General features: G+C 36.4%; 1 long non-coding RNA gene across 1 annotated transcript; it reads left to right on the top strand.

Moving 5' to 3' along the window:
* Window positions 1-9,770: 9,770 nt before the first annotated feature.
* LOC125664918 (uncharacterized) lies at window positions 9,771-11,990 on the top strand. The gene is made up of 2 exons (XR_007366105.2): window positions 9,771-10,000; window positions 11,517-11,990. It is a non-coding gene; the product is annotated as an uncharacterized LOC125664918 (long non-coding RNA).
* Window positions 11,991-21,567: the final 9,577 nt, after the last annotated feature.

The following is a 21,567-nucleotide window of genomic DNA, read 5'->3' as shown; positions in this document are numbered from 1 at the left end:
ATCGCTTATTTTTAATTGTCCGTTTCGGGCTCGATATTATATCAGAAGTCGCACGTGGTGAGGTCATAATAGAGGTAGTTTTGATATATATATATATATATATATATATATATATGCACAGGTACTTGAGGCATGATGGATCACACAACACGTCACCCCACCCCCTAACCTTCTACACACCTTTTTAACTTATGCATTGTTAATATACATTAAATATCATCTAAAAATGTAATAAATCACGTTTTCAGCGATTGAAAGAAGAAATATCATCACTGATAACGAGATTTTTACTTATACTAACATAAATTTCGATAATCTTTAATTTACAAAACATAAGTACATGTATAAAAAAAAATATAAACGTGTTGATCCCAGATGAGAGAAAAATTAGGGTGTGTGTGTGTGGATAATCCATGCCCGAAGGTATGTGGTTCAACAAAGATATATTCTAAAGTAAAGAACTGTGCGTCACTGTATGAATTAAATACATACTCATATATTTGCAAATACTGGTCAGTTTATCTGAATTTTTATCACTTCCTTCCAAATATATCAAGTACCAGTTAGGGTCTTTTCGGCGCGGTTTCGCAGGGGGGGGGGGGGGGGGGGGGCTTAAGTTTCAAATGGGCCCAGGCAAGGTAAATATATTATTAACAATTTGAGTAGGAATTGTGTACATAACAACTGATAATTGTAAGTCTGACGGCTGATTAATATTTAGACACTGGGGAGGGACTCTTATTCATTTAGTAAATAATTATTTGTCAAAAAAGTGAAAACCTTGTGTTGTATCCTAGCTCCTAAAATTGTGAATTCTCATATAAACAGTGTTGGGCAAAACATATATCGATAGCTAAAAGACACTAAGTATCATTAATTTGTTGTCCGAAAAAATCTTTGATTGGGCTCAAATTTCTGTGAAAATAAAACCCAAGCGATAAAGCTAAAATGTAAAGAAAATCAAACTCATTTGAGGTGTTTATTACCACAGCAAATTCTACTGGAAAACATTGACCACGATTGACGCGCGGGCGCGTCGAATACAACTAGCTATTTAAACGTAACAGCTGAAGACCACCTGACCTTTACGTGTCTCCGTATTTGGTAACGATTTGGAAGAACCACATTTGGATGATAATGGGAAATAGTCCAAGAAGGACAAACTTAAAAACTCGTAAAACAAACCATCGCACAGTATAGGCATGCGTTCTCTATTATTCTAAATTCAAACAAAATGTAAAAAAAAAACCCAAAAAAAACAAAAAACAAGAAAACACCAGAAAATATATTCCAACCCAGATGGAAATAAAATGTGCCTTAATAGTTGCAAATGACAAATCATGGTCCGCCCTGATTCCATTATGGTTTGAACAAACTTAAATCTACAGTACATAAGGAGTTTGACAAATTATAGCCTCGTGGATGGATTTCAATTGAAAAGAAGCAGAGTATAAACAGTGAATGTAAATAATAAATGGGGTTTATAATTCTACATAATGGAATATGATATATGTACAGATGTAATTATAGAAAATCTATCATCCTCTCTTAAACCACGAGTCTAGAATTTGTCAAATTAGTATGAAAGCATCTTGTAGATTCAAGTTTGTTTTAATCGAGGTCAGGGCGGGACCACTAGGGGAATATAAAGTTTTTTTTAAAGAATACATGGAGGGAATGTTATTAAATCTTCTCTTCTGATGAACTACAAAATCTGTAGTTTGCCCAATCAATATGCCAGCGTCCGTACAAGTATGTTCAAATCATGACCCGTGGTGAAAAATGGGCCACGGTTGAGTAGTGAAGACTTTTACATAGGAATATATATTTATTAGGATATATCAAAATCTTACTTTTCGATAAGCATAAGTGTACAATTTGGGCAAATCAATATTCACGTGATGTTGAGTTTTGTTTTTTAAACATGCAAGATCTTTAAAAAAAAAAATCTGCTTCTCAAGTTCCACAAGGCTACATTTGGTCAAATTATAATGCAATCATGCTTGTGTAGTTAGTTGAATATTGCAGGACGCTCGAGAATTTTTCACTCATGTCATTGTGGAGATGTTGCCATTGCTGGTGAAGGGCTGCAAAATTCAGGCCTATGCTCGACGTTTGCGGTCCTTGAGCAGGGAGGGATCTTTATAGTGCCACACATCTGATGACACGGAGCCTCGGTTTTTACAATCTCATGCATCCGAATTTGGATTTAGTTGCCTCTTACAACATCATGTTGGTGTAGTGTAAATGAAAGGTGAAGATAACGAACAGTGATCAATCTCATAACTCCTACAAACAATACAAAATAGCTGGGCAAACACGGACCCCTGGACACACCAGAGGTGGGATCAGGTGCCTAGGAGGAGTAAGCATCCCCTGTCGACCGGTCACACCCGCTGTGAACCCTATATCCTGATCAGGTAAACGGGAGGTATCCGTAGTAAAAATCAGTGTGCCAAGAACGGCCTAACAATCGGTATGAAACATGTCAGTCAGCATTTGACCCAATGATAGATTGTATTGACGAACTAGATCGTTATAACGACCATAGAATTTGCGAAATGCTGACTTCAATCGAGACTGTTGAAACCCCTGTACCATCAACTTGTTTGTCAGTAGCTTGCCTCGATTTAAATCTAAGTTTGTTCAGATCATCAGTCCAACTGCAGAAATGGTTTTAAGTTACTAGTGAAAATATGAGTATCTATATATGAGGAGGGTGACTCGGGTGAGTGTTGTGGCCCATGCCTCTTGTTACATAATTTAATTCAATATTGGGTTTGCGTTACTAAATGAGTGTGTTCAACAAATATGTTCATATATATCAAGGTTACTGGGTGTTGCTAAAACGCGGAACGGAAAAGAACAGAATTTAAGAATTAGAATGATTAATGTAGATAAGATAACACCAAAAAATAGGGGGGGGGGATGATTCATTTTGATTAATGTCAACAATTTGGGAATTGTTTACAAGGGAGAAAACAACTTTATCTTAAATTTTGGCATCATAAATTGATTTCTAAAAGCGAATCAAGTTAAACGTTAGTATAAGAATTTACAAAGCGTTTTACAAGAATTTTGAAATTTCGGCATTGACAGAGGTGTGTTATTGAGCAGTGACACCTATGGGCAGAGAATGAAAATAACACCCATGGTTCATATGCCCCCCCCCCCCCCTTGGCAAAACGTCATTAACGTACATGTACATGTATTTACACGTAATACCGTGCATGTGTGTACTTACAATAGGGAGTGTGATATGTAAAAAATGATCTTATTCAGTCAACAACTTAAACGTCTTGTGTTTGATTTATCATTTTTTTTAACTAACAGAGAATTAGTGACCGCAACACTCAAATCCTAAATAGGGAGGACTTCTGGCAGTTCATTTCTAAACTAATTATACAGTATGTACTTGCATGGCTTAACATTTAGATTCGCCGCGGTGGCCGAGAGGTTAGAGCGTTCGCCCCGCATGCGGAAGGCCCGGGGTTCGAATCCCGGTCCGTGACACACCTAAGTCGTTAAAACAGGTAGTGACAGTTCCATCGCCAAACGTTCGGCATCAGGTGTGGTCCTCGGAGATGACCTTAAAAACGGATGACCCGTGTCACAGTACACCGGCCGCTAAAGAACCCTCACTGCTCAATGGCCGTAAGCGCCGAGATAGGCCTAAATTTGAAGCCCTTCACCGGTCTTGGTGACGTCTCCACATGAGTGAAAAATTCTCAAGTGAGATACAATCAATCAAGCATAAATTCTGTGTTAGCCGTTTAGCTATTTCATATATTATGAAATAAATCTGGTAATTCATCTTACTATGGGTCGTAAACTGTACCTAGTTTGCATTGGTTCTGTTTCAATCTTTCATTACCGCTGTATCTCTTCAGTTTCAACACTAATCCGCAGGATATCGGTAAATGTACGAACTTTCACATAGATTCATCCCAGATGAGGCAAACCTTTTTTCCTCATCGGACTCGTTCGCTTTAAGATTTGATGTGATACATAAATGTATGTAGAACTAAATTCAAATTCAATTATACTGAACATATCTAGTTCGATGAAAAGCACGTTCGATTTAAAAAGACTATGGTTGGGGAAAAGCGTCAAAAATTATTTTATCTTTTGCAATGTTGTTTACGAGGGGTGGTGGTGTTACGTTTTATTCATTGGATAGGCTCATAAAATCTTTTCTTAAGGTAGCAGCCAGAATAAAGTAATAGAAATGTAATGGGGTTCAATACTCAACTTCCGAGATATCAGCTCTTCTGTGATAGAGGTACGTTCAGTGTTCTGTTGAACGCTTGGGTGAGTACAAGGCGTATACATATACTACAGACTAGCTATGTAAATACGGATGAAAGTGTATATTTTGTTGATATCAGCCGTTGGTATACATTAAACAGACCATATGGAGAATACTATTTGATTGAATTAGGCCATTAAATTAAATATGAAAATATTTTTTATTTCCTCTTCTGCACGAGTGATATTTTAATCAAAGAAAAATGGTGATTATCGATTTTCGTTTGAACTATTTTATTATTAGATACTAATAAACTTACTAATATTGTGTGTCCCTGCAGTTAGGTTGGTTGCATGATGTCTAATAATCGGCCTTTATATGAAGGCAGCGATAAGCATTTGTACCCACCGCGTGTGGACGATAGTATGTTTTGCGTCTCACTGTTCGTAAGAGTTCTACAAAGGGAAAGAACTATTGGGCAACTCGGAAATTGCGTATTATAATTCACGTCTTATTCAGTATGTTTATCTTATTTTCTTCTTCATTTGTGAAAAAACATACTGTCACAATCTGAGGGGATGGGGGTGGGGGGGGGGGGGGGTGACAAAGCCGGGGAAAAGGATGATACTAACAGGCGCTTGCTTAATATTTCTATTAAGACTTACTCTGCAAAAACTAAGCAATCTTTATCCCTAGATTATTACAGCAATAATAATTAATATGAATTCATATATCAATGTAAAAGGGGATTTTAATCAACATACCTTATTACATAGACACAACAATTTACATGCATTTACTAATATGCGTGACTGTATTAATTCTTGCAGCATTCCAATACGCCAGTTTCGAGATACGAACTCTTCTGTATAGGAGGTGCATTTAGTGGAACTTTGAATGCCCAAGACGATGAAATGTATTAAAAGCGGCTTCTCTTTAAATATGTAAATGTGGGAAATACCAAATACTATCGAAAGAAATGTTTTACCGAAGTGGAAACATACAATGTCATATTTGCAAGAAATATATTAGATATGGTACTTATGACGAACGAAATATAACGTGATGGAATAATAATTCTATGTATTTAATTACTTCCTAAATACTTATCACTTACTTAGTTTGTGTATCAGTCGAATTTGGGTTATCAAACAGCGTATGAGAAACTTACTGAGTACATTCACTTACGCTGTGATGAATATCTGTCCCACTCCCGCGTGTAAACAAATTCTTTAGCGCCTTACTATGTACGAGAGTTCTCCAAAGGGAAATAACTCGGACGTATCTCGAAACCGGCGTATTCTCAATTCACTTTCTATTTTGTTTCCTTATTTCAGCTACTGTCAGTACACTGATCTGACATGTTTGATGTGAGTCAGTCTAGCCCTTTTTGAAGATTTGTCATAGTTTCTTAGCCTTCCCTTGGTTTAGATAACTCCTAAGTTAACTGAGAAAGTAGAAATGATATCATGAGCTATCTTCATAGCCATTACCATTACAGTGTGGTAGTATCGGTCTATATTATCTCCATTTCATTATTTTCTATATACTTGTCTATGTAAATTCCTATCTTCGTATTCGAGTTGTTTATTTCATGAAACAGGAAGAGAGTTATCTTTTATTTTCAAACGTATTTTATTACAAAACTTCTCATTGGTTACTTCTAGATTTATTATCAAATCATATTACAGGTAACTTACTTTCATTCTTTTGTTAAGAATAGTATTTAAACCCGAGCACAACCGTGCTCGGGGCTTCTTCTGAGCCAAACCTTGCAACAAGGTAAATATCAGGAGTTGCCTCACCCTGTATTTTTGATTATTGTTTCTTTATTTTTCCTATTCACTTATATTTTTCTCACAAGCCACATTCATTCCTCGGGATTATTATTTTGGTATTTATCATACAATTGTTGAACTTTATTAAAGGTTTAAAACTTTATTTATTATTTTATTACTAGCCTCACTCTAGGCGGACTCAAACTTACCTGGAAATATCTAAAGGGTTGAATACTTTACATAACATGTATCGTCATTGAAAAAAACCACAACGCGAAGTAAAAAGAACATATCAATAGTAGTGGCAGAATGTCCAACTACAACAGAGAAAATTCGGGTTATAAAAGTTGAGAGATTTTTACATACATGTAGTGCCTTTATAACATAAATCATGAAGTATTGCTAAATGATGTGAATAAGGGGGGATTACGGATGATATGACCGTTTTGCTTTGTTTTCTCATGAAAGGTATTGTACATTTATCGGAGGTAAGACTATAAAAAAATATTAGGGAGACGAATTTCGGTTCCCGCGAGAAGGTACTGATAAATCCCTGTTTATTATTATCGTAAATCAATGGATTTATATTATTTTGTAGTTACTTTGATTGGCTCTACCAGATTTCATGCAATTTTCTTGTTGATGTACTGTTCCAGTGCAATCCATCTACGTGACGAGTAATTGATTTCTTCATGGCATAATTGGCAAAAGCCCTTAAATTCCCTCTAACATTAATCATCGTTCACCTTTTCTCCAACCACTCCCATCTCCATGGGGTTTTGATACCTTTATCGACTTCTTGAACACTTTTATTCTCCAATCCAGGTCATAGAATTTTGTCATCCATTACGGATTTTTACCGTGACCAACATTCTCAGTTAAACTACCAACGATTGGTTAAACAATACACTACTAGTTCCAAGAACCAATGCAATTGCGTGTTACGTCCAACAAGAGGTACTGTGAGCAATGCTCACTAAGAATACCCCCGCTTACCCCAATCTCCCAAAGGGTGTTGTTAATAGGTATAAATTACCTCTTTCCTGAGTGTAAAAATATGGTATGCTTTTGTAGAAGAAAATGGAAGATATAGTCCGAACACAAATCCATGGCAAAAACCTATAATTTTGACCTTGAGATCAAAGGTCATAAAGAGGTCATGAATGTACATGACACAGTCTCATGGTGATACTCCCATGTCTTATGGTATGGCTGTCAAAACCCTATAATTAATTTTGACCTTGAGGTCAAAGTTCAAGGTCATATAGAGGTCATGAAGGTACCCGAATTTTGCAGCTCTTCATCGGCATATGAATGAATGATTGAGTGAAAGATTCTCTCAAAAGGGACGTTAAAGCTGTATGGCCCGATGTTCATGTATTATTTTTGCACATAATTACTTTAAAGCAGATTAACGTAGTTCCACACTCATGTGACGTCATAGGATTTTGCAAAGTCAATGATTTAATGATAGGAACATAAATTTTGTTGGAATCTTTTTCAACAGTTATTGTAAAAAAATCTTGTTAGCCATAAAATATTTCAAAATTCTTAGTTATATTTGAATAGTCAATGATATGTTTCAAAATATTTAATCCAAGGACAATAACTCTGTTTTCATTCAATTATTTATCAAGTCCATAATGCGATATATTTCCTATATTTTTGACAAACATTTTACCAAGTAGATAAGGAATCATTATATGTGTCTTTTCATGAAATTACATAAAATTTTAATCCCAAGTGATTTTAATAGCTCAACTGTATAGATTTTGCTCAAGGAAAACATATTTTAGTGGGATTCATATTTTAGTGAAGTTAGCACTGTCCTCTGTGAGCTAATTCATTATTATGCTTGTAGAAATGGATATCAAGATATAAAGAGGGATAGCCTTAGAATGCGCTACTTCATAAATATGCTAACGGTTCGGTTTGTATCCTGCCCACAAGGTTTTCCTAATAAGTGATACTATGACCTTGACCTTGAAAAACAATAGGCACCTTCCTCTCATCATGATGATCAAATATACCAAGTTATAATATCCTGGAGCTTACGGTTCGGTTTGTATTCTGCCCACAAGGTTTTCCTAATAAGTGATACTACGACCTTGACCTTTGACCTTGAAAAACAATAGGCATCTTCCTCTCATCATGATGATCAAATATACCAAGTTATAATATCCTGGAGCTTACGGTTTGGTTTGTATCCTGCCCACAAGGTTTTCCTAAAAAGTGATACTACGACCTTGACCTTGAAAAACAATAGGCATCTTCCTCTCATCATGATGATCAAATATACCAAGTTATAATATCCTGGAGCTTACGGTTTGGTTTGTATCCTGCCCACAAGGTTTTCCTAAAAAGTGATACTACGACCTTGACCTTGAAAAACAATAGGCATCTTCCTCTCATCATGGTGATCAAATATACCAAGTTATAATATCCTGGAGCTTACGGTTCGGTTTGTATCCTGCCCACAAGGTTTTCCTAATAAGTGATACTTTGACCTCTGACCTTGAAAAACAATAGGCATCTTCCTCTTATCATGGTCATCAAATGTACCAAGTTGTAAAGTCCTAGGGCTTATGGTTCAGTCTGTATCCTGCCCACAACAGACGGACGACGCCATACCATAATACGTCCCGTCTTCGACGGGCGTTTAAAAATGATATGTAAACCATACTATAAGGAAAATGCGTCCACATTTGTTTGTGTTTTAACATTTTGGGGAATAACGCTAATTCAATAACTTTGCACATATTATTTTAAAACTTGATGAACATATTGAAAATGACATGTGTTTAGTTATTGACATGTTTCCCGATAAATAAATGCAATTCTAAAAATATTTTGTTGTTTTTATATTAAAATAACAACAAATAACTTTCCAATGAATTTCATAAAAATCTACATCGGGGTATATGACTTTAGTGGTGTATGTAATGAAAATTAATATGGAAACCCTTAACTGTTTTGCCTTTTTCATTACTCTGAATGTTAATTTATTGATTCCAAACAAAAAAATGCTACCTAAACCCCAAAAATCCAGGACTAAGGACCCACCTTAATTACTTTACCAAGTTAATAACGTTCCCTTAATTACATGCTTGAAAACATCTGTATGTACAAAAAAAACCCAGTGAGAATATCATTTAGAAAGTAAATATAGTGTGTTACATTATAAGTCATCCAGAAAACCTCGGGCCTTTCACCCACAGCACGGTGTATGGCCCGAAGTGTTAATTAGACGTCTATAAATAGCCTCACGCGCGTCAGGGGAATCCCAACATGATGTATTTTTAAACTCAGACGCAATTGTCTAGTTTTAAGACTGAAAGAAGAGCGTAAAATAACGAATTACTTAGAGGTATTTGATAATTTTATTTCTATTAAACTTATGGCACGGTACTGTTATAAAATACACAGATTTACACAGATAAGACCACCTATGATCTGAAAGTTTGAACTGGTAACTTGAAATGGCAGCGGAACCTTGTTTGTAAACACCGATTTAAAATCAAATAATTTTGGTTACAACAGGTGAAATAATGTATAACATGTCATACAGCCTCATAACTACATACATGCGATGATTTAATAGCGTTTTTAGGAGATGGGAAAAAAATGTTGTAATTCGGACCATAGTACAGCTATACAATCAACTTACGGCCTTTGAGCAGAGAGGGATATTTATTGTGCCACCCATGCTGTGACAAGCCTCATCTAGTCGCCTCTTACGACAAGCATGGGGTAGTGAGGACCTATTCTATCCCGGATCACTACGGGATTCTTAACGTCATTGTATATCAGTTTTGGTAGTGAATTTTGCATTTGATTTCAATCTGACGTTGGACAGTGCAACCTTACACAAAGATCAAGGTTCCAATGGTTTCAAAGTTTAGATTTAAATGTCAAGCTCACTGAATGGAAGTTTTATTTCAATGGCACTTTTGGAAGACCGTTACATGTTCAGGTAAACTTCATATGAATCTGAAGGTTCTTATAATACACAACGGAAAACAAATTGCTTGTCTCGATATTCTTCACTTATTATTGATTATATGAATAATGTAGAAAACTATTAACACAAGCTCGTCTGATTTTGTGATATAAAGGCTCACGGAGTGACTAAAATGCCTTCAACACAATTTTCTTTCAAAAGAATGGATACATTTTGCTTTGGATAATAAGAAATCGATTACACCAATTAACGCGAGAGAGACAGCATGTTGTCATCGCAACGACTGGTTTGTCATTGAAGAAATTGTGAATGCCAACGAGCAATGAATAGGTGAAAACCCGTGTAATGGATTAATGGGTAGCAATGTAATGTGTTCTCTGTAAATAGAAATACCCCTCACGACCAGTCACGCATGGAACTCTTTCACAGCTGCAAAGAACCTTACTTTAACAGAATGTTGGTCTCAGAGTTTAACAGAATGTGACTTTCACAGCTTTAACAGAATGTTAGTGTCACAGTATGTTTACAGTGTTAGTGCCACAGTTTAACAGTGTTAATGTCACAGTTAACAGAATGTTAGTGTCACAGTATGTTTACAGTGTTAGTGCCACAGTTTAACAGTGTTAATGTCACAGTTAACAGAATGTTAGTGTCACAGTATGTTTACAGTGTTAGTGCCACAGTTTAACAGTGTTAATGTCACAGTTAACAGAATGTTAGTGTCACCGTTTAACAGAATGTTTCTCTCAGTTTAACATAATGTTAGTATCACATTTTAACAGAATATTTGTCTCACGGTGTAACATAATGTTAGTCTCACAGTTTAACAGAATGCTAGCCTCATGATTTAACAGAATGTGACTACAGCTTTAACAGACTGTCGTTCGTTTAAAACAAAGCCAAGATCTCGGGTATAGTAGCGCAGCCCCGATAATCCTGTAATATTTCCTAACCTTTGAAGGAGTTCATCGTCCCAGCATCACACCACGTGCGTGACACGCCGCCATTTTTCCTTAACCCGTAATAATATCCATTCATGCGCATATTTTTGAGGTGGTGTTGAATGAACTTGTGCAACAATAACATTAAGAAACATTTCTTCAGTATTACATGTACCTGCATATGGATGAATTGTAAATTGTCATTTTCCTAAGCAAAGGTACAGAATTGTTCGAAAGTAAATGCGTAATGACTTCTAAAATCTTACCGGTACCTGCCACTATGTAGGCAAAGGCCACATTAGGGGCAACTGGAAATTTTTCAAATCTCAGTGGTCGAACTATCAACATGCCACAAGTCTTGTACGGACAAACCTATCCGTATAGCAACATTACTGACGGTAACGGGCAAAAACTGCTAATTTGCTACTCAGTATTCAGGATAGAGAGGATTTGACAAAATTTTAGAGGCACTAGATAGTCACTTACTACCGAAAACAAATGTTATCTACGAACGTTATATCTTTAACATAGCAGGCCGTGCTTGTGGACGATTTAATACTGAGAGAATCGAAACTTACTCTTGACAGTGCCGTAGACATGTGTAGAACCAGTGAGAGAACTACCTGTCAGCTTAAGAAACTACAAGGACAAGGTGAAACCATTAATAACATAGCTCAAGTCAACAATGCAGCAAGAGGAAAGAAGATACAAAGCAATAGGAAAAAAATCAACACAGACACCAAAATACCCAAGCAATGTAGATTCCAAATGTAAATACTGTGGTGGAAAATCTTCAAGTTGATTCTGGATCAACCTACAACATTCGTAGATTTAGGCAATACTGCATTCTCACCCAGAATAGTTGCCCGCCATTGAAACCAGCAAGCAATACTCAACAAGAAGTTAATAATGTTTAACTGCTAACGCACGACTGATGCAGGCAAATACCAACAGGCCATCTAAAAATTAACTACATGTTGTCAATACCTATACAGCTGAAAATGTTTTAGAATTACATGTATCATCTCTTTAGAGTTTAAGATTACTCTTTGAATTGCAAATTGTCATCTCTTATTTGCGTAGATTGTGTCAATATTCTCGCATTTGTTCATCTCTTGCAAAACAAAAAACATGTCAAACTTCCGAATTAATCAAATCCTGCAAATCATTTTTCATCAACTCTTTCAAAACATGCATATCGTATTGAGGTCATTTGATGTTGTATTGGCGTGTGGGCCACTTCTTTATAGTCCTATCGATTAATCTAGGTTATTTTAGTTGCATATCTATTACGTAATGGCATTGGTTGTTCATAGCGACGTGGGTGCTGAGCTACTTGTACTTTATCTATTTATTTTTATGAACACCGCTTTAAAAAGATAATTGGAAAAAATATTGAACGTAGAAATTTTAAGTGGCTAACGTCCGTATACTTTTCCTTTCGATTGATCCAGGTTATTTGAGTTGCATATCTATTACGTTATGACATTTATTGTTCAAAGCCACGTGGGTGCGCGCTCATATTACTTTTACTGACTTTTTATGAACACAGCTTTAAAAAGAATATCAAAAAGGTTTATTATTATATATATATATATATAGGCCCTCCAGAAAGTAGATTTTTTATGCCCCCGAGATCGAGGGGGTGGGGGTGGGGGGACATTGTTTGTCCTGTCTGTCACTGTCATTCTGTCTGAAAATTTAACCTTGTTAATAACTTTTGAACAGTAAGTGCTAGAACTTTAATATTTCACATGAATATTCCTTTTGACAAGATCTTTCCGTGGGTACCAAAATGTTTGACCTTGACCTTGGAGTTTGACCTACTTTTTAAAAACTAACCTCGCTAATAACTTTTGAACAGTGAGTGCAAGAGTTTTGATATTTCACATGAGTATTTCTTGTGAAAAGATCTTTGTCCTTGTGATCATGGCCATCTTTGGAATAGGTCATTATCGGGTGCATTTGTGTTTCACTAATACATCTTGTTAAGAAATTAAATAGTAATGGGTGGGGTTTTTTTTGGAGGGGGGGGGGGGGGGTCGACATTTGAACGTCCTGTGGGATTCACTTTAGTAGAGCAAACGTTGTAGAGTGAATAAAGGTCAGTTTGTAGGGTTTATACTTATATCTGCTATACATGAAATAGTACAATGTATTGAATTCGAGACAAAATGTAATAGCGAGAGTAATGATGCAATATTGTATTTCTAATTCTAATAAGTAAGCTTTTTTAACGCACGCCCATGGTAAACATATACAAACTTTTTTTTTACTTACTTATTGGATAATCGAAAGGAAAGTTAAATATCCTCTAAAATGACGATAACTTTATCGAAATATTTCTTGAACTTTCCGTGACTTATAGCGTGCACTACGTTTGTAATACCAACATAACTTCCTGACGGAAAAACCGCCACGGTGGTCTAGAGATAGAGCGTTCACCCCGCATGTGGAAGGTCGGGGTTCGAATCCCGGCCGGGACAGACCTTAGTCGTATAACATGTAGTGACAGTTTCATCGCCAAACGCTCAGCATTAGGTGTGAATGTCGGGTCCTCGGAGATTACCTTAAAAACGGATGTCCTGTGTCACAGTAGGTGTGGCACGCTAAAGATCCCTCACTGCTCAATATGGCCGTAAGCGCCGAGCATAGACCTAAATTTGAAGCCCTTCACCGGTCTTGGTGACGTCTCCATATGAGTGAAAAATTCTCGAGAGGGACGTTAAACAAGATACAATCAATCCTGACGGTAGAGCGGGATCAGCATCCTCTTTGAGATATATGTCGACAATAAACAAACACGTGTTGTTACTAGCTATCGAATGAATACCTTCATTACATATATAATGTAACTCATTTTTTATTATTGTATAGAATAGCTATTTTAAAAAAAAAACCACAATGTTGAAAAAACCCTGAGGTTTTTCTCTTAGTTAGGAAACATCTATTTTCGGAAGAAACGATTACATTTCCCCATGAACGCTATTTTTAGCGCTCATGGATAAAAGTAAAAAAAAAAATGAATAATCGGCAATTTTCTATCGCATTCTGAAAATTAACAGGGGGGGGGGGGGGATCCTAAATCAGATCTCAGTAAAATGAAATTGTCTTTCATTACCCGGTGGGAAATGAGTTGGAAGAGTAGTAATTATCAAGAAAATCGGCGGAGAAGCCATCTTGAATTGGACGCTCGTAAAAGAAATTCATTTAGCATGTAAGTTATTCAAACGGTTGTGTATTAGGTGAGCAGAAACAATGTGAAGGTGTTTTTCATGTTTTTATGATCAATTTATAAAAGTTAACTTGTGATATATTGAAAAACACACAATTTTTAAGAGGCAGGTAATTAATTTACCTAATACAGATACCTTTGAAAATATTTATTATCTCCCGTCATTCATTTTGAGAGGGGTTATAGTAACAGGGCCATTTGTTGAGGATAGTGAAAACGGCAAAGTACATTCGTTGTCGAACTCTCTACTTCGCCCAGACATTCTTTAATTCATGATCATTTAAATACTTTGACGTACACGTATTAAATTCCTGGGGAGTTTGTAGATAATATAAAAGCCACATATTTTGCTCGGTGGATTTGATACCTCGTAGGTAGCGTTGTTATCAAGAGAGAACTCTAATTAATTTTGGGGTTCAAAGGTCAAGGTCACTACGACACGTCATAGAGAAAGCTATTAGACATTCTACAGGCCACAATTTTTGCTTGATTGATTTGATACTTCACAGTAGCTTTTTAACAAGAGAAAAAGAACCCTATTGATTTTGGGGTCAAAGTTCAAGTCGCTACGGGGCTTCATAAAAAAAGCTTGTAGACATTTTACATGTAAGGAGAAGATAACGAACAGTGATCAATCTCATAACTCCTACAAACACGATTGATATGATACTCAACATATAGCTTTGTTATCAAGAGAAGACGAACCATATTGAGTTCGGGTCAAAGGGCTAAAGGTCAATGTCGCAATGAGACTTCATAGAAATGGCTTATAGACACTCATTGCGAGGAGATATGCTCCACCTTGCGGAGCTCTTGTTTTTCGTCCACTTTGTATATCACAAGGTCGTACGTGGACATGTTTGGAATTTCAAACTTTGAACAAAATGGGAAAAACTATTTATGGAGAAGAATAAAATTATATTGTTTGTACTTTTGATATAACAGATAAATGCCATTATTGAAGAAAATGAAGCAAACGATTTTCTTTAGTTTTTAACCCGTTCTAGGGAGAATAAGGCAAAAATAATTAGATCTACCTTACAAGATTCATAAAAATTTCAAAATTTAAGATCAATGATTTAAGGCATGTTCCACATTATTAGAATTTATATATTACCCGGGCATTAATCAGTTAAAACCGGAAATGGAATAATTGTAAAAAGTATTTCACATGGTAATGTAAATCTACATGTATCAAGGACATACAGAAACAGGTTACTTGATCATGATATCTATTTGTTTTAACAAATATATATGTTTTGCAGCAACAAAATAAACATGTAATAACATTTGCAATATACAACTCCTACACATGCCATGTTCGGTACAACTGTCAAAGAAGTATATATAATTTCCTTCTGTCGCCCAAAAGACTTATTGAAAAGAAACAAACATGTAGTAATTTCACAACTTCCTCTTTTCGTAGTGTTGTGAAATTGTAAGTGGTCAACGTTTTAGAGTACTAAGCATCAGAAAATTTGTTTGCAGCGAACTAAGAACCTTCTGAAGGTCAAAGTTCAAAACCATTATCTGCATGGTCATTTCCTCTCAATTTGTCAGACTGTTTCTGAGCTCTAACGTTTTCCTTGTATCCTTCATCTGATACCGCCATGTCTGTATCTGGTTCAGTTTGTAAGCTTCACAGACGATGTACAAATTCTTTTTGGGCTTATGAAAGCCAACATTAAATTAATCAACAAAGATTTAGTCATACTACCAAAATTTCTTTGGTTCTCTTCCGTCTTTTGAACATTTTACTTGATTAAGTTCATACATTTTTGCAATAGATAAATCTTTGGAGAGCTATCTTTGAGGTTTTTTTCTACAGTAATGTGAGCTTACAGTTGGAAAACAATGTGCGTGTTCGCGAATGTAATCTTTGCCTTCCTGAGAAAACTTCCTCTTCTATCTGTCATATTCCAATGTCGTCCCAAGGTATACTGAACAATGCGTTCTTCAATTTCAAGCGTACACGAATGGGTTTTTAACATACTTGCACTCGACTGCTACCTCGATCTGTTAAGAAGTGTTGTAAGGTTTTATTTCTCCTTGACTGTATCAGTTTTCCGACGTTTATCTGTCTTGGTTGGTTACGTTTTCCTTAATGTAACGTCACTGCTTCTTACAATCTAACTGCCAAATCTTTTTTGAAAATCAATCTTCGATCCTCTACATTAAAATGTTGAGAACATTTAAACTTACATTTGCAAGAAATCGGTTTCATTCTTTCTCTAGAAGCATTTTGACTTTTAGATGACACATAATCTTCTGCATTTCGTCTTTTTCTTCAAGAATTCCCAATCTTCTGTAACCTCTTCTGATCCATTGCATCACCACAGTGATACTCAGAACTTTCTAATGTTCTCGGGTCCTCAGTTCTTTGTACGCACTGTTTGGGGTTTTTGTCATAGTTTGTATTATATTTCAAGTTTGCCTTTTGGTGTACAGTTTCTTCGCTGGCTATTTGTAATTATTGGTGAAGAATAGATGCATACCATATTTGTTTATTGATGATCTGTAAATCATAGTAAGCAGAACTTCTCAAAAAGAAAATTATCATTTCATTAGAAAGATATACTTTTATGATTTAACTTCACACGTTAACACGATGAAATCAATCATTGGCCATGAATAAAATTAATTAGAAGGGGTCACCTTAGACTCGGGAAACAAGCTGTTGTAAACCTACAATGCTTATTCAAAATACAATCCTCATAACTTCGATTTACAGAATTTTGCAATAAAGTATATAAAAGATGGTATTCATTCATTTTAATATCAGCGGTGACATCTTTTTGATCTCTATCAATAAAATACCATGCTATTGCAAAGCCAATTATTTCTTCATACAAATTAGAAAATGTTTTTTGTATATCTGTTAAACTCAGTTTGTCCAAGTAGAAATCGAAATTTCAGTTTTTAGTGGATTTTTAAATAATGAATGTTCTGAGAACGTATTCCTTACTCAAGCCCACAATAATGAATGTTCTGAGAACGTATTCCTTACTCAAGCCCACAATAATGAATGTTCTGAGAACGTATTCCTTACTCAAGCCCAGAATCCGTGACCCAACCCATACTCATATTCCACTCAAATTCATGTATAACTTTCGAGTATGAGTATAGTTTCGAAGCACGGTTTATGGCGTTGAGTACGGAGTATTCAAAACGTTATATAACCACCAGGCGCGATTTCTACCAGTGTACAAATTCTGATTTAGTTTCACCGAATCCTTGATCCTCTGAACTGTGACATATTATACTGTCATGTGACGCTTGATTACGGAAAATGGTATTAACATAATTCGGATCTAAGTTTCTTAGCATAATAAACACCCTTTGGTTAACAATTTTGAAGCCTTTTTGAAATCATTAACTGTCATGGTTTAAATACTTCATCTTCTATACATGTTGACAAATGGTGTATATTCCATGCATTGATGCTAGTGGTTTTTATTTTTAAAATACCGGTAAAACTCCCATAAATACCCGTATCCATTATTAGAGACAAAAATATCTTTTTTTAAAACAAATATATATGTAAATCAGATTGAGCATTTGACCAGGAATATGGGAAATTAAACACGCTCATGTGAAACTATTCGTTTGTCCACAACATTCCTTTTTAGCTTTCGTTTTAAAATGAAATATCATATTTCTGCAGAATAGTTGACAGTAACTGCTTTTGACAACCGTAAGAAAATTCCATTGGGAATTGATAACTGCTAATGTTATTTTCACCTTATCCGATATCAGAATATTTATCTACATATTATCTACGACTGAAACATAAATCAAACTACTAAGAATACACAGATAAAGAATGATAATGAATGATAAGTTTTTATAAAACGAAGACGATTCTAGTCATCAAGACATACATCTTGTATGCAATATAGAATGAATAAAGAAGACTATTTGGAAGGAATATCCCCTTCTGTCTTTGTAGTGTTGACAAAAGAGGGCAAGATAGGGGACCCTGGATCTTGGCGGGGAGCTTATCGGCTGTTCTAGGCTTTATTTCTAGTCGGCGGATAGTACACAGCATGAGAAAACATAAGTTCTGGACAGTGTTTGACGAACAGATATTATCAGTAAAATACATGTAACTATTAGATATAAAAACAAACTTTACGTATATTAAGACATTACGTTTCAGGTGTCAATGTATTAAAGCGGACGTCATAGATACAGAATAAGAGTAAGGATACCCATAAAGAGACCTTTGTCTACACCCACCAAAAGCAGCGCATATGCTATGAGGTGTCAAGTTTGGAACCTAACCTCTTTGAGGAAAGTCCATTGGACTGCGTTTTCCTCCATATCATAGATGGAAGAGTGAGTAAAAGACAACACCCTAGATTTGCTTATGCTGAACGCAAAATTGTGGAGACGATTCCGTTTGGTGGTGGATGGGATATGGTATGGAGGTGTGTTTCCATAACTATAAGCTGGCTCCAATCACAGTTATGCACAAAAATACCAAAGTGACATTCTTGCTGCAAGTGTTTTGCCTCATTTTGACAATCACCGTCTTCGACCAAACCCAGTGTCCTTTGATGACAATGCCAGACCACATCGTGTTCGTGCTGTGCAGGATTTCAGGTACGACACTACCATGACCTGCTCGAAGTCCAGATTTTAACCCTAGTGAGCACATTTGGGATATCATTAGTCACCGAGTTTGTCAGAGGACACTTCCAATTCCCGTAGGAATCCGGGTTAGAATAGGTTCTCAGTTTCCCTGGCTTGTTGTAAGAGGCGACTAAATGGGACAACACCGAGGCCCCGTGTCACAACAGGTGTGGTACGATAAAGATCCCTCCCTGCTCAAAGGCCGTAAGCGGCGAGCATAGGCCTAAATTTTGCAGGCCTTCACCGATAATGGTGACGTCTCCATAGGAGTGAAATATTCTCGAGAGGGACGTTAAACAATATTCAATCAATCAACCTATTCAAATATTGGATGATGAACTGATATAGGCACTGCATCAGGAGTGGCAAGCTCTACCACAATGTCAAATTCAACGTTAAATCAGAGGTTTAGGAAGACGCCTAGAGTTTGTTATTCGTTTGACCGGAAGTTGCACTAGATACTGGAAAAAAAACCTGTTTAGTTTGAAGTTTACAACATATTAACCCTATTTCATCATCGTAAACCACGGTTTTGAGTCCACACACACTCCCCCCTGCAGGTATGCTCTGTTTTTTGCGAGAATTCCCTACACAACCGATCATTTATTACATGTAATGACCCGAGGAAGGACTAGTGTGAGGGACAGGAAACATGAACTCAACTCCGAGCATTACAACATCTTACCACTACAATCCCATATTGCAGGTTAGAAATGATATCCCGGTCGTCTTTTACCTTACCATGATGATAGATTCATGGGCACTTTAAAGTTGAAATAAATTCTTCCTTCTCAATAGCTTTGTCATATGGTATAAAAGTTGTGAATTTTTTTGTCCCCCACCGCAACGCGGAAGGGGACATAGAACTACTGGTGTCCGTGCGTCCGTCCCACTTCACTTTGTGGACGCAACTTGCATCTCAGAAACCGCTCAACGGATTTTGTTCATATTTTGTAGGATTGTTAGTCACCATGTGTAGTTGATTATCTTATGCCGCCATTTTGATTCGACAATTTTTACAGGAGTTATGGGACTTTGTTGAATTTATATGTGCTACACTATAGGAACACTTTATGGACGCAACTCCGACGAAACCGCTCATCGGATTTCATTCAAATTTTGTAGGATTGTTAGTCACCATATGTAGTTGATCATATGGCGCCGTCATTTTGATTCGATAAATTTTACAGGAGTTATGGAACTTCGTTGAATTTGTACATGCTACACTATAGAAACACTTTGTGGACGCAACTCCTCAGAAAACACTCACCGGTTTTTGTTCAAATTTTGTAGGATTGTTAGTCACCATATGTAGTTGATCATATTGTGCCGTCATTTTGATTCGACAAATTTTAGTACAGGAGTTATGGGACTTTTGTGCTTCTTTTTTTCTTCTTTTTTTTTTTTTTTGCGGCGGTGGGGGACATGGCTACGTGTAGCAATCTTGTTTATACAAGCTTCTGGCCTTCCCGCCATTTTTTAAGTGTGATGTTTTTACAGTTCTACTCGGTACATCCAGGCCCAATGAAAGACTGGTGCGAGGGACAGAAAACATGCTCCCAACACCTGGTATCATCATGTGGTGCGACTACAACCATAAACACAGGGTGGTTAATGTTAGTCCCGATTGTCCACTACCATTCCCTGATGTTCCTGTATGCATGTTATACAAAATGAACAGCAGGTCAAATTCAGGCGAGCTTGTTCGCTTTCCGTGGGACTTCAAGTCACCCTATTGTGCAGCCACAACCAACAAAACACCATCATCTTCATCATCATCAACAACAACTACAGAATCAACAACAACTACTACAGAATCAACATCTCATTTCAGAATTCAGAATCTTTGGGTTTCTGAGTTGTAGAGTTCCGGTAATCACGGGGCTCTGCGCCCCCGCCATCACTACTATGTTATATACCTGTAACTGTGCAGAATTTTAGACATTCACGTTAAGATTTTATCGATGCAGTATTTTACACTTTTTCAGTTGATGTTCGCCATCTCCCGTTTAAGAAATGTAAATCAAATTATTGTAATGAATATAAAACTTCAGATATTTTCTTCTTGTATTCAAGATTTTACTATGATTTAATTAGCCATCTACGGAGCACGTATTGTTTCTCGTAAATAGTCATTCAATCCAATTGGTCAGTGCTACCGGTGGTATTTTTGGGTACTGTATTTGATATGCAAAATAGCATTCATTTCATTGAAACCAAACAGCCAATCGATGATTAATACGGTAATCATAGTATGAACATCTCACACGTTCAGTAAAGCGAACTGTCAAGCTGTTGTCCGAATGAAAGTATCTTATGCTAATAATCATATTTCCAAACAGTTCTTTTGATATCGTGTAGTTGATAAAGGAAGATTAGGGTCATCGCATTGTCCATTCACGCTACTGTAACCGTAAACGTCCGAACATTTTAAATCTGACGTAGTATATGGTAAACAAAAAGGAACAATGCTCGCACAGGCCGGGGGATATATCTGACCTCATCCTGTTTTAGGCCAAATAAGTTAGAAGTTGATGTAAATAATTCAGATTTCTGCTTTCCACCAGTTGTAGGAATTGAGCTTTATAAGGGTATATAAGGGAAGGAAAGAAGGTGAAAATCGATCAGAGTGCATGATCGTTTCAGAGCTGAACAGAACGTTAACACATGCACACGGATGACAAATCCACGCCTCATATGAACTCATCAGCAGTTGCACGTATTGATTTTAAACCAAACACTATTCTTCGGACTTCATCACATTTCGG

The sequence above is a fragment of the Ostrea edulis genome, chromosome 1 (genome assembly GCF_947568905.1).
Source record: "Ostrea edulis chromosome 1, xbOstEdul1.1, whole genome shotgun sequence".
Classification (NCBI taxonomy): Eukaryota; Metazoa; Mollusca; class Bivalvia; order Ostreida; family Ostreidae; genus Ostrea; species Ostrea edulis.
Note: the sequence above shows the minus strand (reverse complement) of the source record. Positions and strands in the feature narration are given on the sequence as shown.